At 49.9% G+C, this 26,851-nt stretch overlaps 1 pseudogene; it reads left to right on the plus strand.

Annotated features, from left to right (window-relative positions):
* Positions 1-300: 300 nt before the first annotated feature.
* Positions 301-26,851, plus strand: part of LOC125154370 (60S ribosomal protein L7-like 1) — a 127,005-nt pseudogene continuing 100,454 nt past the window's right edge.

The following is a 26,851-nucleotide window of genomic DNA, read 5'->3' on the forward strand; positions in this document are numbered from 1 at the left end:
CACCACGAAGACTTTAAACTTTCCTCCCAATTCTAGGTTTATTTGTGCATTTGTTAGGACTTGTGTTGCCAAAGGGCCGAAATCCAATTCAAAGTAACTGAGTTACAAATGGAAATTGTTGTCTGACATGGCTGGGAAAGATTCTGGAGTGGCTCTTGGAAAAGCAGAAGCTGCGGGAACAGAATTCTGTGTGCCAAGGCTCGCCGTCAGTCCCCGTCTCTGGCTTATTCCTTGTCTTTGTTTCTCTGTGTTTGGCCGCCTCAAACTGACTTTCCCCAGACAAGCATCTCTCATGCGGCCATGCAAGCGGCCCCGGGCAGCCCTCCCCACCCCCCACCCCCACCCCCACCGCCCCACTTACATGCTGAGACCATCTTCCAAGCTGGGACCAGGGGTTCCCATGGAGAGCGCTGGCCCCGCCTGGTGTGTGCCCAGCCCTGCACCAACCCAAGGCTGACGGGATGGGATGAATTAGTTGGCAAGGCCCGGATCACGCATAGAGTCCTGCGGTGGGGTTTCCACATGTACTTTGCCGAACGGGCATTTCCCCACAAGAAAAGTGAGCTGGGACCCCAGATGGCCTCTGCAGCTCGGAATCCGGTGGGCTGATCGGGAGGTTTTGCGTGGCCCTCAGTGACGTGGGTCGTAGAGCTGCAGTCTGCAAGGCTGCCTCGTCAATTCGTTCACCACTCGTTACAGGACACTGGAGCGGATGCCTTCCGGACGTGACATTTCTTGCCTTTTCATCGCTTACCGTTTTGGTCACCTCTCTCTATAGCTCTGGCAAGAAACGGTGAGCCTGAAGCACAGCCTGGCACCTTCACAACCTATACGAACAAGTACTGTTTAGCGAGAGAAAGACTGTGCCCGTGTTAATCACACACAGCATCTTGGCTACCTTCAGCCCCGTACCTACATTTCCTGGCCCTTCCTCGTCATTGACTTTGTAGACCGTGGGGCCGTCCCCACAGCGGGATTATTATTGGCGGGAGCAAGTCGTAAACTGAGCCAGTACTGTGGGGAGGGCACGGTGCCTACGTTACAACGCGACTAATCAGCTTCTTTGCTGCCCGTGTTAATGACTGCGAGTCAATTTCTGTATGTTTGATTAATTGGTGCACTGATCTGACCCAGATTGTTAGCCACGCTTCGCGCTGCCTAGCCAAGGGTCGTATCACACCTGAGAATAAGACGCGACTCCAAATTAACGTTTCATTTTTATTCTTTTTTATTTGACGGTCCTTTTTTTTTTTTTTTTTTTTGGCTGGGTGACCTACATACAGAAAGCGTGTATTTCCCAAGCACACGGTTTGATGCAGAGATGCCCAGTGGATATGCCAACGTCCTCTCTAGCCATCCTGAGAAAGAGAACATCGCCAGCGCCCCAGCTGTCCTCTGGCCCCACGCCAGTTAGTACCCCCACTAGGAAAAGAAAACCACTCTTCTCAATTCTCACCCCGTCGATTGGATTTGCCTGTTTTTGAGCTTTACAGGAACGGAATCCTACATTCTGTATCGTGCTGTGCCTGGCTCCTTTCAGTCGACATTATTTCCATGAGATTTACTGACTCGTTGCATGGAGCAGTAGCGCACTCTTTTTCATCGCTGCGTAGTATTCTATTGCATAATATGCCGCTTGTTTTCTAATACATTCTCCTACAGGTCCTGAGCACGTTGGGTGATTGTCTCGTTTCGGCTATCGTGAAGAAAGCCATGATGAACCTCCTAGAACATGTCATTTAATGCACATATGTTTGTATTTCTATCAGGTATACTCCTAATCCTCCATTGAAACCAACCCTGACTTCTCTTTAAAGGCAGTGAAGGGCCCATGACAAATCATAACACATCCCTCCTTTTCCCTTTCCCAGGCCCTCTACCCTTCTCATTTTAATGGAGAAGGAACCTGTTTCAGGGGACTATCAGGAGATAGAGAAAGGAAGGACGCATCACACAAAGACGACATTCGGGCTGAGATTCTGCGTGAGAAAGAATTCTGTCGTCCGTGCTAACATTGCCTTCTGTACAAATTTTTGTGTTTTCAAAAATGTGTTACTTAAAAACAATTTAAAAAGTCTTTTTCTGATTCTAAAACAATACATATTCATTACAGAAATCTTGCTGCCTGCGACTAAAATTAAAAAGTAAAATTACCCGTACTCTCAATTCCAGAAAGAGAGACATTGGGAACTTCTTTTTGTTGTTATATATACTTTTTAATGTTTATTTATTTTTGAGAAAGAGAGAGAGAGACAGAGTGTGAGCAGGGGAGGGGCAGAGAGAGAGGGAGACACAGAATCCGAAGCAGGCTCCGGGCTCCGAGCTGTCGGCACAGAGCCTGATGCGGGGCTCGAACCCACGAACCGTGAGATCATGACCTGAGCTGGAGTCAGACACTGACCTGCTGAGCCACCCAGGTGTCCCGTGTTGATACATATTTTTAATGCATTTGCTGGAGTGTTCTTTGTTTTTTGTTTTTTGTTTTTCCCCAGAGTAACTTGAGGAATTACAGTAAAACCTTGGTTTGCAAGCATACTTTGTTCTGGGCGCGGGCTTGTAATCCAAAGCACTTGTATATCAAAGTGAATCTCAAGAACCTTTGGCCCAGTTGTGATCATGTGACATTCGGTGTCACGTACTGCTCGTGTTGCAAGGCATCGCACGTTTATCAAGTTAAAGTTTATTACAAATGTTTGCTCACCTTGGGGAACTCTCGCAGAGCACGTTACTTGCAATCCAAGATTTTACTGTATTTTATTGTCATTACTGCACGGAAACATACCCTTCCTGCACCGCCTCCTGCTGTCTCTGTCCCGGTGGTAGCTGAATGATGAACGGCCCCCAAAGATATCCTCGCCTTAATCCCTGGAACCTGGGAGTATTACCTTATACGGCGAAATGGATTTTGTGACGAAGATGTAATTACACATCTCCGGATGGGCAGATTTCTCTGGATTAGGCAGGGGAGCCCTAAGCATAACCCAAAGGTCTTTTCCAAGGATTGAAGACAGAGGAAGCGGGGCCAGGAGCCAAGGGGTGTAGGCAGACTGGGAGCTGGAAAGGGCAATGAAATGGATTCTCCCTGGAGCCTCTGAAAGGAATACAGTTCTAGGGACCCACTTGTGATTTCTTGCCTCCCGAATACATTGATGGGTTTTTTTTTGCTGATACATACAATTACTAACTAAAGTCCATAGTTTCCGTTAGTGTTCACACATAGTGTTGTACGTTCTGCGGGTTTTGGCAAATTTATAATGCCGTGTCTCCATCATCATGGGTCATACAGAGCAGTTCCCCCTCCCGAAACTGCCTTTGCTGCACCTGTCCTCCCTCCCCACCCCCAATCTCTGTTCACCACTGTGTGGTTTGCCTTTTCCAGAATGTCATGTGGTTGGAGTCACACTGTACGGAACCTTTCTGAGCTAGCTTCTTTCCCTTAGTAACGTGGGCGCGGGCATTGGCCACGGGGTGGGGGGGGGGGCCGAGCCTTCACCTCGAGTCCGCACTCCATCAGAAGCATAGAGTGGCAGGAGCCGGGCACTGTGCCCATCCCAGGGCCGCCCCCTGATGGGCAGGGCCAGCGTTTCCTCCCGAGGTAGATGGGCAGGTGATGCGAAGGAAGCCGAACCTGAGGCACCTCTCTGGGGACTCCCCACATCACTAGAGGATGCTCGGCGCACGTCTAACTTTTCGCCATCAAGCCAGCGAAGGCCCGGGCCGCCACTGCTTGGGTATAAAGAGGAAGCATTCACCTGGACCTTCATTCAGCTTGTAAACAAGAGAGATGGCTCTCGCCCAGCTTTGTAACAAGGACCCCCGCCCCCCCATCCCGAGCTGGGCATCGTAGCTGTGAACTGTAGCAGGCTGCTGGCTCGAGCATGCCATGCTCCCCTGGGCAGAGAGCCTGGACAGTTAGCTTCTTGGGCCGTGGCCCCCTGCTGCATTTGTGCAAGAAACACAAGGCGAGAAGCGGGGTGATCAGGCTTGCTGTTGATTCTTCGAGCCACTAAGGAGCGAGCACCGTTCACACAACCTAAATGCTTTGTATTTGAGATGAAGAATTCAACGTCTTTGCAGGCCAGCTTGACAACACATACCCTCTCTGCAAAGAAGCCTTCCTCGGGGATCTATCACTTGGTGCAACATGAATCACGCGTTCTCCATCTCTCTCTTTCGTTGTGACCTACATTTCATCGTATCTGATGGATGTCCCTGTGAGGTTGGGAGGAAATGTGCACGGTGAGCAAAGATACAGCCTTCCCTGCTGATGTGGTTTTAGAATCGTGGCATGCGCCTCCTGGTTGTGCCTTCTTACTTTAAACGAGGAAAGGGAAGGATGCTCCGGGGCTAGCTGGAAGGAGGAAAACTGTGTGTTTGGATGATGTGTTACTTTTCTTCCAATTCTTCCTTTACTATGTCAGGAGGCCCAGGCGGACGATTATAATCAATAAATTTTAGCCAAAACGTGATTGTTGGACATGTCCCCCCTCCTGTGGTTCTTGAAATGCTGGTTTAAAGTGCTGGTGGATAAATGGGGCACCTGGGTGGCTCAGTCGGTTAGGCATCCAACTTCGTCTCCGGTCATGATCCCCTGAGGGTCAAGCCCCGCGTCGGGCTCTGTGCTGACAGCTCGGAGCCTGGAGGCTGCCTCGAATTCTGCGTCTCCTTCTCTCTCTGTCTCTCCCCACTCCCTCTCTCAAAAATAAATAAACATTAAAAAAAATTTTTTTTAATAAAAAATAAAAAAAATAAAGTGCTGGGGAATGAAATGAGAGAAGGAGAGGGGGCGAGAAGGAGTAACCCCCTAGGGTGCCGGCCCCGTGCGCTGCCCTAGGCTCGTGTAGAACACACTGTATCTTCCCCTCCATGACACAAACAGGTTGGGGACGGTAAATACACAGCCAGACTCCTGCAGGGTGTGTGCACAAGGTGTGACGCTGTGTGACGAGAAAAGCTTTGGCAGTGGTCTTGGTTAACAGGGAAGGAGAATTACTAGTTCTGTGCATGATGCGTACCTGCTCCGGGTAACGTGCGCTGGGCAGTTAATGCACGCTCTGCTCGGTCCCGAAGCTGAGCTGTCCTAGCTCTTGATCGTTCTCCCTGGAGGCTCACATCTCTGATCGCTTTACGGTCAACTGAGTTTATATCGCTCATGTGAGAGCAGGGGCCCCCAGAAATTTGGATTTCTTGGGTTGGTAAACTCCGCCAGCGGCAGCAACAGCAACAACAAAATGGAGAGACCGACATGGGGTTTCCAAGCTTTTATTTTGTCAAATAAGTTCATTTAAGCAAGCCAACTTCAAATTACCTTTATTATTCTTTTAATTTTTGTTAATGTTTATTTATTTTTGAGACAGAGAGAGACAGAGCGTGAGCAGGGGAGGGGCAGAGAGAGAGAATCTGAAACGGGCTCCGGGCTCCGAGCTGTCAGCACAGAGCCCGACGCGGGGCTCGACCCTCACGGGATCATGACCTGAGACGAAGTCGGACGCTCAACCGACTAAGCCACCCAGGCGCCCTGACCTTTATTATTATTTTATATGGCATTTTTAACACGCATGTGTGTGCACACTCACACATGGGTGTATGTCAAGCAAAAGGAGAGTGCTTTAAATGAAATACATCTGGTTCTATGAAGACCTCACTGCATTTTTCTGACTTTTCTAGAACACTCATGTTCAAGACGGATGGAAACTGTTGCAGCCCAGACTAGTCAGAGGATGCCTCTCCACTGATGGACGTGATGATCTTATAGCTACTCAAAGGAATCCTAGAAGACATTTAATACTTTCTGTCACATCAACAGAGAAAATGTACACAGTTTCCAATTATCCACAGTTTTCTTTTAGGCGCTCAGGAACATTCTCCGCCTCTCCAGACTCACAGCCCGCGTTTATGGACCCCTCACCTGTGCCATGAGCTCCACGTTTTATGGGAATTAGAAAATACTCAGTCAGGGCCGCAATGTTGTATGTTGTCATTGGGGAAATGGCCAGGCTTCCCCTGAAGGCCTACATAGTGACATTAATTTCTCTGCGAATTTACCCTGGTCTGGGGAGCTTTCCCTTAACCAGATTGATACGTTCCTGTCAAAAGCTATCACAGGATAAATATTTATTGTCTCGGGTGCCAAGTATGAGCAGACCTGTGTGGCCTTGAGCAAATAAACCCTTCACCTATTTGTAAAATGAGACGGGTAACAGCATCCACTTCCTAGGGCTGGTGTGACGCAGGATGAAGCACCCAGTCCGCTTATCCCAGCCCGGCACAATACACAATAGTTGTGATCACTGCCGTAGCCATTGTCAGTGCGTCATCTCCCCGTGCCCTGTGTGAGTGGGGATCCAGGTGGCTCCCATTCTCTCAGTCGCACTGGCCAAGGGCCTAGCCATCGTCCTTGGAGTCATCGCCCACAGACCATCCAAACTGTCAGGACATCCTGTGGACCCCACCCTCCGCATACATCCAGAATCGCTAAGTGTCGAAACTCAGAAGCAGCCAAGATGTCCTCCAGGAGGTGAATGGATAAATAAACCGGGTCGGGCACCTCCAGACACTGGAATATTACCCAGCTCTAAAAAAGCCCCACGCCCAAAACACTCTCGAGTCACAAAAAGACATCAAGGAGACCTAAATGCATATCACCAAGTGAAAGAAGCCAGTGTGAAAAGGCTACACGCAACCACATGACATTCAGGAAAAGGCAAGACTTGGGGGAAAATAGAAAGATCAGTGGTCGCCAGGCATCGCGGGGAGGGAGGGATGAGTAGGTTGAGCTCAGAGGATTTTTAGGGCAGCGAAACTATGCTTTATGGTGCTGTCATGGTGGATAGCCCATTATACACTTGTCAAAACCCATACAAGGTACAACACCAAGAGCGAATTCTAAGGTATATTATGGACTTTGGGTGATAACGACTGGTCCGTGCGGGTTCATCGATGGTAACAAAGGCACTGTCTGGTGAGGGATGTTGATAATGGAGAGGCTCTGTGCGTGTGGGGGAGGAGGCATACGGAACCTTTCTGTACTTCCTGTTCGATTTTGCTGTTAACCTAAGATCGCTCTACAAGATAGTCTATTAAAAAAAAAGTGAATAAAGAAACATCGTAAGAGATTAATGCAAACAATGCATCAAATATTCATCAAGCAAAAATCGTAAAAGGAAAAAAGATGCCACTTCTTACCTCCTCCTCCGCTGCTGTCACCCTGATGCAAATGACAGTCATCCCTCACCTGGATTATTCCAAGGATTTCCCAGCTGGTTTCCTACACGTGCTCTCGTTCTCATCCAGCCTGTTCTTGATGCACGTCTGTGAGGTCGTGTTTGTCCTCACCAAAGCCCTCAGTGTGGTCCCAGCTCACCCAGAGGGAAGCCAAGTCCTTCTGCTGTCCCCAACCACCCAGCCCTCCTGCCACTGTCCTTCCCACCAGCACCAGGCTCCTCCCGATGCCCTGTGACTGGCCCCTGCCTCCCCAGGTCTTCCCTTGAATGTCATGTTTCAGTGAGGTTTCAGCCACCCTGTCCGCACCACACGCCCCCAACACCCAATGACCCTCCTCCCGCTTTATTTCTCTCCTTAGCCCTGATCACCGCTGATGCGCCTGGAGTTTCATTTCTCTCCCTTGTTGTTTATCTGTGTCCTCCCTGCAACACTACCCCCTCCGTTTGGTTCCTTGTTGTAGCTCCAGTGCCTAGAATGTGGCCTGGTGCAGAGGAGGGCCTTCTTTCTGATGATTGGGTCGTGGAATTGAGACAGGAAGTTAGGGAGATTGGACGTTGCAAGGTTGGGCTGAGACCCTGCATCTCACTGTGGGGCACATCTTCCCAACGTATTGGGGACGTCAAGTGACTAATGACCAAGTGAGCCTCTCCCTCGGCAACGTTGGGTGGGCCTCAGCTGACCGAGGAAAACTCTCTGTCAGAGTGGGATGTTCTTTCCGACACACAGATCTTGTTCAAGTGACCTGCCTCGATGCCAATGGCAGATGGTGCTCTGGCTGGGACTGTGTCCCTCCAAAAGCCATCTGTTGCTGCCCTGACCTCCAGTGCTTCCAGAATGGGGCTGCCTTTGGAGACAGGGTCCTTGCCGAGATGACTAAGTCAAAGGGACGTCATGTGGGTGGCCCGAATCCAGTCTGCCTGGCCTCCTAAACGAAGAGGAGGTTAGAGCCCAGGACGCACAGAAAGGGGGGAGCCCAGGTGAAGACAGGGAGAAGACAACCATCTATGAGCCAAGGAGAGAGGTCTCAGAGGGATCCAGCCCTGCTGACCACCTGGACCTCGGACTTCCAGCCTTCAGGATGGTGAGACAATAAGTTTCCGTTGCTTCAGCCACCCAATCTGTGGCACTTTGCTATGGCGGCCCATGCAGAGGAGTCTGAGAAGATGGACAGATTCTGACAGGAAGTCAGGTTTTTCTGGAGGGCTCGAAATTGGTCTGGGGCACCGCCTTCCACACTGTGTCAAGGAACGTAATTCCACAGATGCTCTTACATGTTTGGAAAGGGTACCAGGTGCTGTGGGGGCCCGGACGGTCCCCTTGCCCCTCAGGGCACACTAGCTAACTCCCAACCAACCAGCACCTACATCTCTTTGCTGAGGACTTCCTCTGGTGACACCTGCACTGCAGATGGGAAGTGCCAGGAAGCGTATGCCCTTGGAGCAGCCATGTGCCCGTGACCGATGGGGACCGGGGTATCCGTACCCTGGCTCCCGCCTCCCTGGATCTCGGGGAACTGGACTAATCGCCATAATCTTCTCACACTGAAGGAGCCACCACAGCCGGGATGACGGGCAAACGGCCGTGGTTGTGTTGCCCACTCAGGTTCAGGGATGCCAGGGACTCCAGCTTGGACAGCTTGCCCTGGGTCCTATTCTCGTTTGGAGCCTTCAAAGTCAAGCTGTGCGGCTCGTTTCCCGGTGGGTGAACCATGTCCCTGGTGCACGTTTTTCTCTGACCCTTGGAAGGTCTAAGCTCCAGTCACTGGCGGTGGGATGGCCTTCGTCAGCTGGGGCTGTCACAGCGACATGCCACAGACCGGACGGCTGAAACAGAAGTTTATTTTCTCGCAGTTCTGGAGGCTGCAAGTCCAAGTGTAAGGTTCTGGCTAAGTTTGGTTTCTGGTGAGAATCCTCTTTGTGGGTCGCAGATGGCTGTCCTCGCACGGCCTCTCTTTGGGGCATGTGTGCAAGTGGAAAGAGCGAGCGAGCTCTCGGTGTCTCTTCTTAAAAGGACGCTAATCCTATTGGACCAAGGCCCCACCCTTATGACCTCATTTAACCTTGACTGCACTACAAAGGCTCTTTCTCCAGATTCAGCCACGCTGAGGAGCTGGGCCTTCAAATTACGAATTTTGCATTATGAATTTATTCAGTCCATGACAGGTAATGTGATATAAAATTTTTTTTAATGTTTATTTATTTTTGAGAGAAAGAGAGACAGAGACAGAGCACAAGGTGGGGAGGGGCAGAGAGAGAGGGAGACACAGAATCTGAAGCAAAGCTCCAGGCTCTGAGATGTCAACATAGAACCCGACACGGGCCTTGAGCTCACGAACCATGAGATAGTGACCTGAGCTGAAGTCAGATACTCAACTGACTGAGCCACCCAGGAGCCCCAAGGTAATGTGCTTTTAAAAACCTGCTTACTGGGGCCCCTGGGTGGCTCAGTCGGTTAAGCATCCGACTTCGGCTCAGGTCACGATCTCACGGTTCATGAGTTTGAGCCCCGTGCCAGGCAGGCTCTCTGCTGAATGCTAGGAGCTCGCTTCGGATCCTCTGTCCCCCTCTGTTTCTGCCCCTCCCTGGCTCCCACTCTCTCTCTCTCTCTCTCTCAAAAATAAACTTTTTTTAAAATTTAAATCTGAGTATTGCCTGGTTTCTCTTTCTTTCCTGCCTCACTTCTCTACCCTTACCAGTATTTCCTGGGCATATACCCAAAACGCATTACTTATACTAAATCTTTGTCTCAGAGTCTGCTTCCTGGGAAACCCAAACTGAGACAGAAAAGCTGAATGTTGCGTGCCCTTCTAGGAATATTGCAACACTTGGTAGCATATTGAGGCTGTAAGAAATCTTCCATAAAGAAACATTTCTTTGAGTTTTATCCAGAGTTTCGCAAACGTTCTAAGCCAGGAAACCCCTTGGAATGTTCTTGCATTTAGTTGGAAATGGTGCTGTAGGGTTGGCAGAGTGCACGTAGTCGGTCATGATCGTTGCTGGGTGAGCAGGGTGAGGTCCAGGAGGACCCACGGGCCACTGAAGACGTTTCGGGTGGAGGGAGAAAACAATATCTTCAGTCCAACATCGAATTGCACGTATTCATATTCCGACTATTTAACAGTGTTATTTGGGGGCTGATATTCTTCCTATTAAAATTAAATGGCATGAAATTTGAATTAGCTCAATTGAATTCATTTCCTTCTCTAACGTATTTATCCGTGACTCAGAGGAGTTCAGGAAAAGGCCGTCTTGGGCTCGTTCAATAATATACAGCTCCGTGCTCCCTAATCTGGACTCTGAAAGTACCCCCGGGGCCAGGAGGAGATGGAAACACCACAATTGCCACCCTTTGTCTACTCGGCTTGGAAACAGGGGTAAAAATGACACCAGCTTCATTGGGGTTGTATTTTGAGATTAAATTAATGCACGTGAAACTCTTGGAGCAGGGCCCGGCCAGAATAGAAAGGAGCTCATGAAATGCTCAGTGTCGTCATTCCTGAGAGTGTCCTTCCACTCAGGCCCAAGGAGTAAGTACTAGAGGGTTGGACTGGGATCCTAACTCCAGGGTAACCTAGGCCTCTTCCTTTTCTGTGAGTTTTAATTTTCCAATCCATGAAGGAGCCGTGCCTTTCCAGGTTGGGGGAAGTGACAGGCACGGCTGACACCCCGCGGTGTGAACCGGGCCGTGGGTCTCGCTTTTCAACCCCAGCACTGCTGAAGCTTGCTTAGGCCCCCCAGAGATAAGGACAGTGAGCTAGCAGATTTTCATATCATACACTTGCTCGAAGGTCTCAAAGACAAGGTCTCTGCTGGCTTTCTGTGGTTCAGCCCAGTCACCGAGCCATCCACGTTTCTGGTCGCGCTGCACTGACAGGAAGGTTCATTGTCCAGGGTGGGTGTAAAGAGGTCGGGAGCTCTCACCCGACGAACAGAACATTCTCACCTTGCTCTGCTGACACCCATGGGGCTCCAGACCCTTGATGATGCCAGGTCTCGGGGATTTCAGACCTAAGGGTTGTAGACACAGCAATTTCCTCATAGAAATTTGCGAGTGGAAGGAACCATGGCAGCCACCACTTCAACTTCATTAAGTCACAGAAGAGGTGACCCAGAGCTGAGGAAAGGGTTCATTTCCTCAATCCCCTCTGTATTCTCTCTTCGCTGACCACGCCTTTGACTTTGATTATGTACCACTGAGTGCCCACCCCTCATTGCCCTTGAGGTAAATCTTATGGTACCTTGGGGGAGGGGGGTTAAGTTAACCTTAATGAACTAGAATGACCACCATTCTAGAATTTTCTCTCAGTCAGAAAGTGGGAGGTTTTCCTGAGTTTTTTGAAGAATGAGTCAAATGACAAAGATAACATGACACTTAGTTTTCAAAACAAATAAATCCTGCACGTGCATGTTAAAGGTTTACCCTTACTCAGCCAGTTCTTTGTTGAGAATCAACAAATCTGGGGTGGGGGTGGGGACGGGGGTTTTCAAACTGCCCTTGCAATCCATTAGCAGATTATGAAATCAGCGAGCAAAATTTCTTAGAAAATAAAATTGGAAAAATGCATACAAAAGAGTAATTTTTTTTTATATAAAACTTTTGCATCAATTCTATATAAACATACGTATATATGTGTACTCTTGGGGTAGCAATTAACTCAACTGTGGGGTGTGGTCAAAATAATGTGACAAACACTGATGGGGTCCATTGCCACCATTTTTCAGGTGAAGGCATAACAGGCCCCCACGGATTAATCGCCCTGCTCTTGCTCACCAGCTGGATTTGTCCTAAGCTCACTGATCCGGAGTGTTCTCTGCTGGGTACCTGACTTTCTCCACTTCACCGTTAAAGCACTAGGTCGTCAGAACGGTCACCTCGGGTCCCCACAAGATTCTGTCATTACTAAACGATTAGATTTTGCTTAGCAAATCATATTTCCTTTTGCAGGAAAACGGACTAACCCATCTTAAAAAGATTTATTGTGAGGGTTGACATGCAAGAGGTTTTCTAGCAAGTATTTCCTCAGTTAGGAATGATCATCTATTAGAACCATCCCATCTCAGTCTCTGAGGATTCCAGTTGACTATATACACTTTCATAGCCTCCTGTCCCCCTGCCCCAACCCTTCCCAGTCCCATTTCTTAGCATCATGTTGAGCATACATGTCCACTTGAGTCTGTCTTAGAATTGTCTTGACTGGGGCTCCTGGCTGGCTCAGCTGGTAGAGAATGCAACTCTTATTCTCAGTGTCATGAGTTCAAGCCCCGAGCCCACTTAAAAAAAAAAAAGAATTGCCTGGGTGGGTGGAGGGAAAATTACTATTTCCCTGCTGCTGCTGTTCTGGAAAGGTCCCAATGAAGCCTGGGTGTTACAGGAGCCCATGCTTTAGTCTAGTTTTGGGGAAGCATTCTTACATGTGCACACCACGTTTTGTTTATTGCTTCCATTTTGTTTTCAAATTTCTTTTTTTTTTTTTTTTTTTTTTCAACGTTTATTTATTTTTGGGACAGAGAGAGACAGAGCATGAACAGGGGAGGGGCAGAGAGAGAGGGAGACACAGAATCTGAAACAGGCTCCAGGCTCTGAGCCATCAGCCCAGAGCCTGACGCGGGGCTCGAACTCACGGACCGTGAGATCGTGACCTGGCTGAAGTCGGACGCTTAACCGACTGCGCCACCCAGGCGCCCCTCAAATTTCTGTAATACATACACCCAATGTGGGGCTCACACTCATGACCCTGAGATCAAGAGTTGAACGCACTGTTGACTGAGCCAGCCAGGCATCCCCTGGGGCACCTTTCTTGAGCCCTGGTGCATACTGGCTTAAGCCAGATGTTACTGACCAATTAGATGGGGCAGCCTACCCAACTTCAGTCAGCAAATTATGATGTGTTTTGACCTTTGGAGTCAAACGTATGTGGGCTCACATCTCAGCTCTTCAACACATTGACTTATAACCTTGGGAAGTTCTGTAACCTCATTGAGCTTCAATATTTTCATCATTCATTCGGCAAATATTTCTCGAGAGTCGACTATGTGCCAGGCATTGTGCTAGGAGTGAGAACAGAACAAAGCAGTGCCTGCATTGATGGAACTCAAAGTATACAAGGAGATTCATTGCACAAATAGTCATTTAATTGTAATTGTGGAGAATCATCAAAGCAATGTTATAAATAGAAATATTAAATATCATAGAAATGTTAATAAAACATATTAAATATTGTAGAAATGTTAATAAAACAGAAATATTAAATATCATAGAAATGTTAATAACATAGAAATATTAAATATCATAGTCATTCAATAAAAGAATAAAAGACTTCATAAAAATATTTTAAGACATATCAAGATAGTAAATATTTAAGATAGTTCTTTGAGACCAGGAGACCCCAACCTGTTAACCCTGGGAAGACAGGAGAAACCACATTGAAGAAGCAATTTTTGAGGCCATCCCTAAAGAAGGTGACAGCCATTTACATTCAGAGAGGTAAATGTGGGGGCCAGGGGAAGAGCACTCTAAGTGGAGGAGAGCACATACCAAGGGCCTGAGGTTACTGAGGTCACAGAGTGGTGCAGGCAAAGAAGTGGAGAAAGCCAGTGCAGCTTTCGAGCTGGAGGAAGAGAATGGTGAGATGTGGAATGGGGGGGGGGGGGGGGGGTTGCTCTCAAGAACAGGAAAATAAAGCCTCGGTAAGGGCTTCTGTGAAAATTATTGAGTTAAGGTAGCCAATGCACCTAAACTACTTAGAACATGAAAAACGAACAGCTAGGATTAGGGGAGTATTTAATAATTTACAAACCAGAGTTGGAAGCCCTTATTTTGAAACACACCAGAATTTCTGTGGCCAGTGTTGCTCCCCACCTGAAGCTCAGAAAATAGCATCGGTGTCACCCCCTCAGGCCCCACCCCCAGGAGGCACCCCCAATTCCTCTTTTCCTTGGAGCTCGCATTTGATCCATAGCTCTACAGCCCACAGACCTCTTTAACCACTCCACCTCGCCCGTCTCCACTACTAACACCCTAGTATCCATCCCAGACTTGGGGCAACTTTCTAAGATGAGGGTTTACATGCCGGACATTTGTCACGTTCAACACATCCAAGGGTGGGGACAAGGAACGCAGTCCTGGGCAGAGGGGGAGCTGAGGTTCAGGGGTACCAGAAGCCTCTGCCAATGCCATGGGGAGCTCTGGATGGCTCTGGATGGCTCCAAATTGAGGCAAGGAGACCAGGCTTTTGCATTCTACTCATCAGAGATCAGTCACTGGCTGCAGGCCGTCACGGAGTGAGACAGCCCCCCAAGAGGGGGCAGCCGGCCCTCTTTCCAGCTGGAAGGATGAATGTTCGGGCCAAATGCCTCCTCTAGAAGGTGAGCTCCCAGGGGTCTGGCAAGTCGTCTTTTTTCCCAATGTGTCTCCAGGGTCCAGAATATTAGGTGCTTAAAAATATATGCTCACCGAAAGCTAATTATTAGTGTATAATTCCACCGATCATTTTGAGAAGTGGGAGTGGGATATGAGTTTCTCACGGGATTATTGGCGGGATTATAAAAGGAAAGAGCATAAGAGAGGACAGAAAACAGAGGATATATATATGTATATATGGATATATTTTTGGATATATAATATATATAATATAACATGTTATATTATATAACATATATATACATATTATATAACATATATATATATATATATACAAGTTTATTTCTATTTATTTTAAGAGAGATAGCAAGCAGGGAGAGACAGAGAGAGAGGGAAACAGAATCCCAAGGATTCTGTCAGTGCAGAGCCTCACGCGGGGCTCGAACTCACCAACAGTAAGATCATGACCTGAGCCGAAATCAAGAGTCGGACACTTGACTGACTGAGCCACCCAGGTCGCCCTAGAGGATGTATTTTTAAGGAGAAAACCTATATAGTTTTATTACTCTTGCAGACATCATATGAAGGATTAATTTTTTAAGATTCATTTATTTCTTTTGAGCGAGAGAGAAAAGGAGCTGGGGAGGCACAGAGGATCCAAAGCAGGCTCTACACTGACAGCAGGGAGCCCAATGCAGGGCTCAAACCCAATGAATGTGAGATCAGGACCTAAGCGGAAGTCAGCTGCTTAACCGACTGAGCCACCCAGGTGCCCCGACAGAGTTACTTTAAAATAGTCGTCTCAACTGTGGGTCTCAGCCTGGAGGACGGGGCATTTGGCTTTAATAAGTCTCCCAGCTGATTCTGTGTGGCCAAGATTGAGAACCGGTGCTAGAAAAGGTGAGAAGGGTAGACAATTGACTCTGACTCAGCAGAGATCCAACCGAGGAATAATCAGGAATAATCACGCGCCTTGTGAAGCATCACTTCCGTCTGGCCACAGAGGGGCTGCAGACGCCAGAACCAGCAGCATCCACGGGGCCAAGAGGCCAGGGTGCACAGACATTTGAGGTAGATTTGATCTTCATGGAATTTAGCAGTTCAGCGGCAGTGACCCACGTTCCCTGGTCCATTTGGCACGGTGTCTGCTTTTATTTACCCTGAAGAGAGTTGAGAAAAAAAATCACAAAGGAAATCAGTTGCACCTGTTTCTATAAATGATGACTGTGTCCTAGTTTTCCCGAGGCTGAGATTCACTTGCTGTTCCTTTTTCAGAGTCATCGCTGCTGTGAGTGCAAAGTGTTTACACCCAAAAACAAACTGGACAAGATCGTTTTGAAGGTTTTCTTCGTGGAGGCACTTGGTTCCTTTTTTTTTTTTTTTTTTTTTTTTTCCTCTTGCTTTCTAATTTTAGGTATGTTCTGTCGTGTGGGGCTCAGGTCCGAACTGGAAGCAGAATGCATTCCTGCCCAACAGGAGTTGTCTTTTTTTTTTTTTTTTTAAATTTTTTTTTTGAACGTTTATTTATTTTTGGGACAGAGAGAGACAGAGCATGAACGGGGGAGGGGCAGAGAGAGAGGGAGACACAGAATCAGAAACAGGCTCCAGGCTCCGAGCCATCAGCCCAGAGCCTGACGCGGGGCTCGAACTCACGGACCTCGAGATCGTGACCTGGCTGAAGTCGGACGCTTAACCGACTGCGCCACCCAGGCGCCCCATGGAGTTGTCTTTGTTAGTGTTAGAAATTCTTGGGAGAGCTGGGTGGCTCAGTTGGTGGAACGTTCAACTCTTGACTGCGGCTCAGGTCGAGGTCTCGTGCTTCGTGGGATCGAGCCTCATGTCGGGCTCTGCGCTGATTTAGGGGAGCCTGCTTGGGATTCTCTCTCTCCCTCTCTCCCCCTTCCTCCCTCCCCTGCCCTCTGGCTCTCTCAAAATAGGGAAATCAACTTAGAAAAGAAGAAATGATTTTTTTTTTTATCGTGGTAGACATACAGAATCTAAACTGTACCATTTTATCTATTTTTAAGTGTGCGTCCTATACATTCGCTTTATTGGGCAGCCATACACCATCCACCTCCAGAACCCCTTCATCTTCCCAAACAGAAATCCCTCAGACGAGTGCAATCGTGCAGTATTGGTCCTTCTGTGTCCGGTTTATTTAGCACAATGTCCTCAAGTTCTTCCTTTTTTTTTTTTTTTTTTGGTCAGTAGCTCTTTTTTAGTTTTTATTTTTAGTTGTGGTAAGACACACGTAACGTAAGTTTTACCATCTTCACCCTTTCTAAGTGTGTAGCTCACTAGCGTTAAGTAAATTCTCATTGGTGTGCAACATGTCTCCAGAACTTTCTCACCTTGAAAAGCTGCAACTCTCTGTCCGTGTGAAACCACCGCGCCTCCCGCCCCTCCCCCCAGCCCCTGGCAGCCACCTGCCTTTGGACTTCTTGTCTCTGGGGATTTGAGTGCTTTAGAGACCTCAAGTAAGAGGCATCCTACGGTATTCGTCATTTTGTGACTGGTTTATTTCACTTAGCATTGTGTCCTGAAGGTTCATTCATGTTGTAGAATGTGTCACAACTTCCTTTTTTTAAAAAAAATTTTTTTTAAATGTTTACTTATTTCTGAGACAGAGAGAGACAGAGCATGAGCGTGGGAGGGGCAGAGAGAGAGGGGGACACAGAATCCGAAGCAGGCTCTGGGTTCCGAGCTGTCGGCACAGAGCCCAACGCGGGGCTCGAACTCACAGACTGCGAGATCATGATCTGAGCCGAAGTTGGACGCTCAACCAACTGAGCCACCCTGGCGCCCCAGAACTTCCTTTTTCTAAGGCTGAATAACGTTCCCTCGTATGCACGCACCCCTGCGCACATCAGCGGACACCGGGCGGTTTCCACCTCTCGGCGGTTGCGAGTGAGGCTGCTTATTTGGTTGCACAAAAAGGTTAGTAACTCTTGAGTGGATGGCATGAGACCCGGAGCCACGATCCACGGCCGAGGCCACTCGAGAGGCGTCAAATCAGCATTTGCTGTTGGAAGCAGCCGATCACGTTCTGCGGGACTGTGATTTGAAGACTTCGGATCCTGGCCTAAACAGTCGGCTGTAACTCCGGGCTACTTCGGAAAGTCACCTGCAACCAGAACGCAGTTCTCGTGGAGTCTTGTGAGATCGGTTGCTTAGGAACCGTTTGACAATCTTCACTGATTTAACCAATAAATGAGGGGCGAGGGAGTTGGAGCACCTATCCTTTTTAGCGTTAGCTCATCAAACACCGGAGGCCCTATATATTTTTTTGCAGGTCGCTCAGGTTGTGTCTGCAAAGCTGCGCGAGACAGAAACCTGTTGTGAGAAGCCTCCGGTCCGAGTCTAGGCCACTTCCCTCCGTGCCGGAATGTTCTCTGTGCACAAAGGGCGTTGCAGCTATAAGACTCCAAAGTAAAAACCAGTTTGGCGGTTATACCTGAGGCACTCAAGAATGGTAAGACGGGGGAAGGAGAGGGGAAAAAATCCAAGGTCAGACCAAGGGCACGCACAAAGGAAGACATGAGCCAAAAGGGGAACAAAGACGCAATGATCGATTTTTATGGAGCGAGCCGAAAACATTGGGAATACCAACTCCTGAGGCCTTATCTACAATTCCAGTGTCCCCAGACTGAGGACTTGTTATTATTATTTCTTCTTTCTCTCATTTGCTGGCACCTGACCCGAAATGGGGCGAGGCAAATTAGGATCCCTCTGCATGACGCTTTGGGTGGCTGTTCACAGTCTTGGCCACAGAAACGTTAATGAGTTTCATTAGGGGGTACAGTCCTAGACCCCGGGAGCTGGTGCACTACATGTATCTTTGCACGCTATTACCTTCCCCAAATCTGCAGACTTCTGATGCCTGGAACACATCTGGCCTTACAGGCTGTGTGTGAGAGACCGTGGGTCTGTTCAGCACACCCAAGGGGCAGAGAAAAAAAGAGCTACCGAAAATGACTTAGCAAAGGAGGGCGCTTGGATTGCTCTCGGCAGGCTGTGTTATCTGCCTGGTTCCCTCTTTGGGAAAGGAAACAACCTAGTGATAACTAGATACGCTGCCTTGCTTATTTTCGGGAGGAAAAGGCGTCAGATGGGAGTTGTTTTCCTGTGGCACCGAGCCCTGAGCAGAAGCGTTGAAGGAAGGGAAAGAGCAAGGAAACGGAGCTGGCCCCGGAGTCCTTGTGTGTGTGGCCCCGCAGGGACCCACCGTGGTCCTTCCAGCCCCGCGGCACCTGTGCCCACCCACGCCCGCGTGTGCGCGCCCTCCTGTGTGTGAGCGTGCACGCGTGTGTGCACGGGGGCTGGCGAGTCCTGTCCTTTGGGGATGGGGAACAGAGCAGGCGCTGTGGACATGGAGGTGGGAGAGAGAGGGGAGGACCCGTGACTCATGTCTGTTCTGGTGAGCCATAAAAGCGTGGCAGGCGGACGCAGAAAAAGGGAAGTGCTGAGTGTGTGTGCACCTGTCGGTCGCCGTGTACCCTCCGCTTGCGGACACGGTCAGCGTCTGAAGCCAGACGCGAGGAATGCCCAATACGCGCCCCACACACAGACTAATTGTGTTTCAGCTCCGTTCTTTCACCGTCTGCATCGGTTTCCGACGACAAACCAGGGCGCTGCCTGTCTCAGAACCCAGGCGAAAGTTTCAAAGCTGAGGACCACGAACGACGAGAGCTCTGTATTCTGAAGGAAAGTTCTAGGGGCGCGAGGGTGGCGCCGTCGGTTCAGCATCGGACTCTTGATCTCGACTCAGGCCATGATGTCACGGTTCGTGGGTTCGAGCCCCGTGTGGGGCTCTGAGCTGACAGAGCACGGAGCCCTGCTTGGGATTCTGTCTCCCCCTGCCTCTATCCCTTCCCCGCTGGCCCTCTCTCTTGCTTTCTCTAAATAAATAAATTAACTTAAAAAAAAAAAAGAAAGAAAGAAAGTTCTAGACTCATCCATGTGGTTAAAATATGGCTAGGTCGGTCCGATAACCACGACCCCAGGCTTAACGAGGGGGCTGGAGTTTTCTTGAGGAGAGGTCTTTGAAAGGAATTCATGGGCACAGAGTAGAGCGGTGGCCCCTCTCCATGGCACAGCAGAGCGGAGACAGTGCCTCCCCCTGCGCCCCTGCCCCCCACCTCCTCAAGCCAGGCAGGGGAGCCCCCAGACAAGGCGTCATAGACTGCCAAACAGTCACCGAGCTGGGGAAACAACCCCTATGCCCAGCCCATGCCGCTTCCAGGGCAGACAGCTCTTGAGAGTGTGCGGCCTGTGTCCCTGGGAGTTTGGGGTACTCCTGAAGAGGGAGACTGGAACCAGGTAAGAGAGGAATCAGGCCCACGTCACCCTGAAGGATCCCACCCAAGAGACATTTTAACCAAGGCTGTAGGTGCATCGTAGGTCCAGAAGCTAAAGGAAAGGTCACAACAGACTAGCCCAGCAGTACAGCTCACACAAGGGAAAAGCAAGGATTCGAAAGTCTTTCAAAACCGAAGCCCTTTGCCAGACAAGTGGGAGCACGAATGGCACCTCGAAGCTTAAAGGCCCTTTGCCTCTTGTCTTGTGCCCCTCTCCCATCCCATCCCAAACCTGGAGGAGGCAGAGGGTGTGGGGAGGGGCTGAAGTTAAGGATCAGACCAAGCTCCCCCTCCTCTCCTTAATTCCCACCCCACCCCACCCCCTGGCCAGGCTGTGGGCGGGGCCCGAAGGAGAGGGAGACCGAGGTCGCTGGTTGCCCCTGCTGAAGGCTGTCCCTCTAATGGTCTTTCCCGGTTGGGGTACGGAGTGCTCCCTGGATCTGTGGATTCACGTTTTCCATCCATCCTGGGAGAAGAAAATTATCTCTTTCTTCTCTCTGTTCTTTCCTCCTGGAATTCTGACTAGATGTCTCATCCGTGTCTGTTATCTCTTTCATATTTTCCACATCCTTAACTTCCGGGTGATTTCTTTGGGTAAAAACCTTAGCGTCTGACTCTTTCTCCAGCTCTGTCTAATCTGCTATTTGACACTTTTGCTGAGTTTTTATTTCAGTTGTGATGGCACTTTTTTCATTCGAGAATTCTGATTTTTTTTTAACTTTTTAAATGTTTATTTATTTTTGCAGAGAGAGAGAGAGACAGAGCATGAGTAGGGGAGGGGCAGAGAGAGGGAGACAGAACCTGAAACAGGCTCCAAGCTCTGAGCTGTCAGCACAGAGCCCGACACGGGGCTCGAACTCACGAACCGCAAGATCATGACCTGAGCCGAAGTCGGACGCTCAACCGACTGAGCCACCCAGGCCCCCATCTCGAATTCTGATTCTTAACATCCCCTCTTATTATTCCTGATCATCCCTTGCTGATTGAGCTTTGTGGTTGAATTTATTCCCCTTATCACTCGTACGTAGCTCGTCTCGTCTGTATTCTCTGACAACTCCAATGTCTACGGTCCTTGGCCAGCTAAATCGGCTGCCTCTTGTTCCTGTTGACTGTCTGACTCCCAGTGCCTTGCTCTCTTGTGTCTGGTTATCTTGGGCCATGAGCCCATCGCTTGATCTTAATCTGCGTCGATACTGTGGGCCCACACTGGGGCGTATGGAAGCTCTCCTGCGGTGAGTGTTTGCTTTGTCTTTGCTCAGTCTACACGGAGAGCTTCAGAGATCTCTCTGATCTTCTGTGAGACAAGAGTATGTCTGTCATGTCTTTTCCAGGCTTCTGTTGTCTCCCAAGAGGAGACTTCTTCGCCCTCCTAGGCTGTTGGCCCAATTGACCTTTTTAGCCACTATTTACAGTCACAGAGAAGTGTTTTACATGTACGTATACATCTTAGCACAAAATCTTAGCAACAAAATCATGTTGTTTGCTATTGTTTCTTGCTGCTACTTCCCGTGATTTGGGGCCAAGTGACTTAACTTTTGGAAGCCAGAGGTTCCTCATCGGTAAGTGGGAATGTCCATACCCATTTTGTAGAATAAATAATAAAACAGCCCGAGTAAAGCAGCTGGCTCGATGCCTGGTTGGTTGAGCGTCCAATCTTGACTTTCGCTCAGGTCATGGTCCCAGGGTCGTGGGATCGAGCCCCGTGTCGGGCTCCGAATTAAGCATGGAGCCTGCTTATGATTCTCCCTCTCTCTCTCTCAAAACAAAAAACGGGGGCACGTGGGTGGCTCAGTGGGTTAAGCGTCCAACTCTTGGTTTTGGCTCAGGTCGTGATCTCACGGTTTGTGAGTCTGAGCCCCGCATCAGGCTCCATGCTGACAGCACGGATCCTGCCTGGGATTCTCTCCCACCCTGTCTCTCTGGCCCTCATCTGCTCTGTCTCTTAAAATAAACTTAAAACAAAACAAAACAACTATGCAGAGTCTAGTGTCATGGAGCAGGAAGCAGGGCTGTAGGGAGGCAGGGCATGAGTCTGAAGACCGGGTTGGGCGTGAAGGTCACCAAGGAGGCGTTGGGGGCGTTGTCCCTGGCTGCACAGCCTGCAGTCTCCGTCATGTGTGCTGTGCTGTTTTTCCCACCACCTGGCCAGGTCCCCAGCTCAGCGTTGCTGGGGCATGGGCGCCAGTAGGGCTGGGTCAGGAGCCAGGAAGCAGAGCAGACGCCAGGGAGGCTCCTGTGGTAAGGAGGGCACTGGGTATGCTCCGGGGGTCAAGTAAGCTCAAAGAACCAGGAATGTCAAATGTCAAGGCAGCGGAAGTCCACAGCCCAGACTGCTGAAGGTCGGCATCCAGGGAAGAGACCCCAGAGCCTCTGGTTTTTGGGCCAATATTCTCTGCACCGCTGGTGTATCTCACGGTGGGGTCGACCCTGTGACCGCCAAGGTGCAGAGCTGGGCAAGGTCTGCTCCTGCCGGGGCCAAGCTGTAGGAAGCCGCGTGCACGCCCGCCGCCTCTCTGGGTCCTGCCCTGCTCGGGCGAGCCCTGCTGTGTTGGCCTCACAGTATCCTGGGCAGACGGCACTGTCAGAGACTTGCACACGTGACCCAGGGGAGGCGACAGGGCTTGGAGACTCCAGGGCTGATGGATTCTCTTTGTCACCCAAGCAGGTCCACACCAAGTGTGGACACCTCGGCTCTGGAATCGAGGTCTGAAAACTGGCAACAAGAGCGAGACCGAAAGCATGGTATGGACTTTAAGTATGGCCGGTGGGCAATCGGAAAGAGAGAAAATGCATGAGCATATTTGGAAATATAGTTTCCTTGCATTATGACAGAGGCACGTGAACCCCCAGCTCCGACAACAGGGGGGTCAGCTCTCTGGCTTTAACAAACTCAGATGAGCAGAGGCCAGGAGAGTAGAAATCCTGGGAATTAAAAATGCAAGAGCCAGCCACTCAAAAGCATCTCTCTAAACAGCTGGGTTTTAGCTGATTTTGTATATATTAGTATGTCTAGTTTCCATTTACTGTTGCTTGCATAAAACATTGAGGCCTTTTTTTTTTTTTTTCTTATGAAGGCTCTAAACTAATTTTCCGAAGACAATTCTAAAAGCCTTGTTCCCAAATGCTTAGGGGGAAACTGCCGACCAAGGTAGTTATTTTGCAGAAAACAAGGTTCCTTTAGACACGTATTGTGCCTAAGTAGATGTTAAGCACCGTGGAGCTGAGGGGTGCAATGAAGGGGCCCCCTGTCCTCTTAAAGCTCATTATTTGGTGAAGGGACTGAGCATAAAGCAAATAAACACACAATCATTGCAATTGTATACAAGTGCTATTGAAGGAATTTTTTTTTTTTTTCTTAGAAGGAAAATTCTGTTAGAACAGAAGCTTGAGGTTGTTCCTGGGTGGCTCCGTCGGTTGAGTGTCCGACTTTGATTTCGGCTCAGGTCACGATCTCACGGCTCCTAGGATCGAGCTCTTCGCTAACAGTGGGGAGCCTGCGTGGGATCCTCTGTCTCCCTCTCTCTCTCTCTGCCCCTCCACAGCTCGAGCTCTTAGCCTCCCTCTCAGAATAAGTCAGCAAACATTAAAAACCAAAAGGAACAGAAGCTTGAGGATTCCAGAAGCCCTACCTCTTCCGTATGTCAGGTGCCTTATACCCGCTCCGTCTCCCGGAGCCGTGACCCTGGTGGTAGGGCGGGCCGGTGAGTGGAGGAGAGATGGAAAGCAGAGTTGAGAAGCCTGCATCGGAGTCCGGGACCTAAGACCGGACAGCGAAGTCAACTCGACACGGAGGCCGGTGTGGCCTGGCCTCTCGGTTGTGTGCTATGGTGGGAGTTCCTGCGTTTCTCTGGGCTTCTCTTTGGTCCATTCGCTCCCACACGCTGCGCTGGCTTCTGTGCTCCTTTGGGCCACTAGGACCAAGAAAACCCTTAGGTTGTCTGAGTGCTAGGTTTCGAGAGGGGTTAAAGGAAATGTCAACAGCCCTGTAGTGGCCTGGAGTTGCCAGGAGCCACTCAGCACTTGGCAGGGGGCTGGCGGCCACTGCCAGCTCTGAGCTCACGGGCACCCCAGGGAACAGGCACCCACTGCTCCCAACCCAGGCCCCATCTCCAGCCTAACTCGGCCATGTTGATGTCGCCACTGAGCAGCTCCCCTCCACCTTACGGCTCTGACTCACTGCCACATCTCTGTGCTCTGTCCTCGCATCAGTGTCTCTGTGTCTTTTAAGGTCCTGTGTTACAACATTCTAACTCTCCGGGACCCTCTGCCCTGCTTAGCCCTCACCGTGTATACAGGGTCAGTCTCGAGCAGAGCTTTCTGGGTCGAGTGCCCAGGGCCCCCTGCTACCGCCCGCTGTGCCTCTCTGTGAAATGGAAAAAGGTGCCCCTGCGGGGAAGACGATTACAAAGCGGACTGTCTCTGAGCGGATGAATTCAAAAAGGAGGCTCGGTCCCCAGGCTCTCGCACCTCTAGCCCGTGCATGGCTTTTTGCAGCTGAGTGTGGCCTGGATCCCAGTGCCCATTGCCCTCTGGGGATCGAGGCACGCCCGCACAGTCACTCGCGGTGGCCTTCGGGTGGGCGTCTTGGGTCCCATCAGCCTGACTCTCCTGAGGGGTGGTCAGGTGGTGATACCTGCCCTCTGGGTAAGAGAGCTGTGGGCACAGCAGGGACCCGTCCTCCCAACTGGGCTGTGGACTCTGTGACCATGGGAACTGTCTGACCTTCAAGGTATCCTCCTCAAAGGAAGGGGGGATGAGCACCCTATGGACCCAGGGAGGGCTGGATATAGTGTGACTCACCAATAAATTAATTAGCACCCTGTTTGGGGTTTTTGTTTTTGTTTTTTGGGTGTTTTTTTTTGGTTTTTTGTTTTGTTTTGTTTTGTTTTTTGCTGCAGTGGGAACGCATTTTCCATTCACCAGTAATGAAAAGAGGTATTCTTGTATTCTTTCCTCTTCCCCTGGGCTTTTGTTTTCAGAGTTGTGGGCTCCCCTGCCCTAGGGGATGTCACAGCTTTTCTGTTTCAGGCACGGTGGGGTAGGTGGCCCCCCCCCCCAATCACCCTCGCCTCAAATGGCACAGCTCTTTGTTTGAAATAAGGGTTACACAGTCAAGGGATGAAAGGTGAGGGTGTTTAGGAAAGGAGACAGGTTTTGTAAGGTCCAAGGGAGACAGAGGCTTGCCCTGTGCTTCTAGCAACGCCTGGGGAGCAGGACCCGGATGCCGGAGGCTACGGCACCCTCGTCTTGGGAGCCATGGTGAAGGTTCTTCTGCATGGCCAAGCGGGGGTGGGGGGAGGCGATCCCACCAGCAGAACTTTCCACTTCCAAATGGTGTGTGAAGGGCAAGACAGAAAACACAGACCACAGCGCCCTGGGCCGGTGGCTGTGCTGCCGAAAGGAGACCGCATGCCGAGTTGCAGGCAGGTTGTTTGGGTTTATTTTAAACACACAGAGAATGCCTTCCTCCGTCAGCAACCGTAAACGTTTATAGCAACAGAAAAGCTAGAACCTAGAAGAGCTCTAAGCTGCAAGCAATCTATTTGTGTGTGTGTGTGTGTGTGTGTGTGGCCAGATGTTCACATAAATGTTTCCAAAGGTCAGTGCCTCTTCTTACGGTTTTGACTTTTAGACAAGGACAGATGGCCAGCATTTGGGGTCATGTAGGTCCAAATTCATTTTATTTTATTTTATTTTATTTTATTTTATTTTTAAAAATTTTTTTTCAACGTTTATTTTATTTTTGGGACAGAGAGAGACAGAGCATGAACGGGCGAGGGGCAGAGAGAGAGGGAGACACAGAATCGGAAACAGGCTCCAGGCTCCGAGCCATCAGCCCAGAGCCCGACGCGGGGCTGGAACTCACGGACCGCGAGATCGTGACCTGGCTGAAGTCGGACGCTTAACCGACTGCGCCACCCAGGCGCCCCCCAAATTCATCTTAGAGTCAAGCGATTGACGCAGCTAAGTCTTTTCTAGGTGGGAAAAGACTGCAAGCCGCGAGCAAATTCTGACACCCCTGCCCCGTTTTTCCTGCCTGAGCACTAGAGTGACCCCAGGGAGGGGGAGGGGTGCCATGACATAGCATGGGGAACCACGGCGGTCAGATGAAACCTGGTCCCACGTTGTCACTCACTCCCCGCTTCAAGCGAGTGGTCACTTGAAGCCAACTATGGTTGGGTCTTTAAAAAAGAAATGGAGTATTTCCTGCCCCTAGGGGGTCATGGGGCAGTTTCTATCTGCCGCACCTGCCTCTCCACCACTGGCTCCTGGGTCCACACAGCATCGTGGTTTGCCTGAACCGCTTCCAAGAGCTCCCTTGCCAAGCCAGACATCCACACGGTGCCCATTCTCCACACTGTGGCCAGAGGGAACTTTTCAAGTTCACATGCGGTCATCTCACTAGACCCAATCTATTGGGAGCCCAATAGTGCTCCAATCTAGCATCCTTTTCCATGGCTTCCCATGGATCTGGGCATGAGGACCCAAATGCATAATCTGGCTTACAGGACCCCGCAAACCTGCCTCATTTTGCTCCACAACCTACTTCGTTCTCAGAGCTCCATCCATCATTCTCTTCCTTTCTCTAGAAAACACCAGAACTTCTCCCATCTTGAGCCATTTGCACGCACCATCCCTCTCCACGAATGCCTTCCCCACCCGTCTAATGCCCATTCCTCCTTCAGCCCTCTGGTCTAGCCCCACCTCCCCGGGCAGCCTTTCTGAACCTCCTGGACGGGGTCAGACCCTGTTTTTATCCATCACTCGTGCGAGGTGTACCTCTGCTTTACGCATGCGCCACAGCCATGAGTGTGCATCGGGGATATGGTTTCATTAATGTCCTTCCCCCACAGACTCTGAATGCCACATAGGCAGGGACCTCGGTGAGCATTCAGAGCTCTATTTTTTGC

Source organism: Prionailurus viverrinus, chromosome A1, assembly GCF_022837055.1.
Source record: "Prionailurus viverrinus isolate Anna chromosome A1, UM_Priviv_1.0, whole genome shotgun sequence".
Classification (NCBI taxonomy): Eukaryota; Metazoa; Chordata; class Mammalia; order Carnivora; family Felidae; genus Prionailurus; species Prionailurus viverrinus.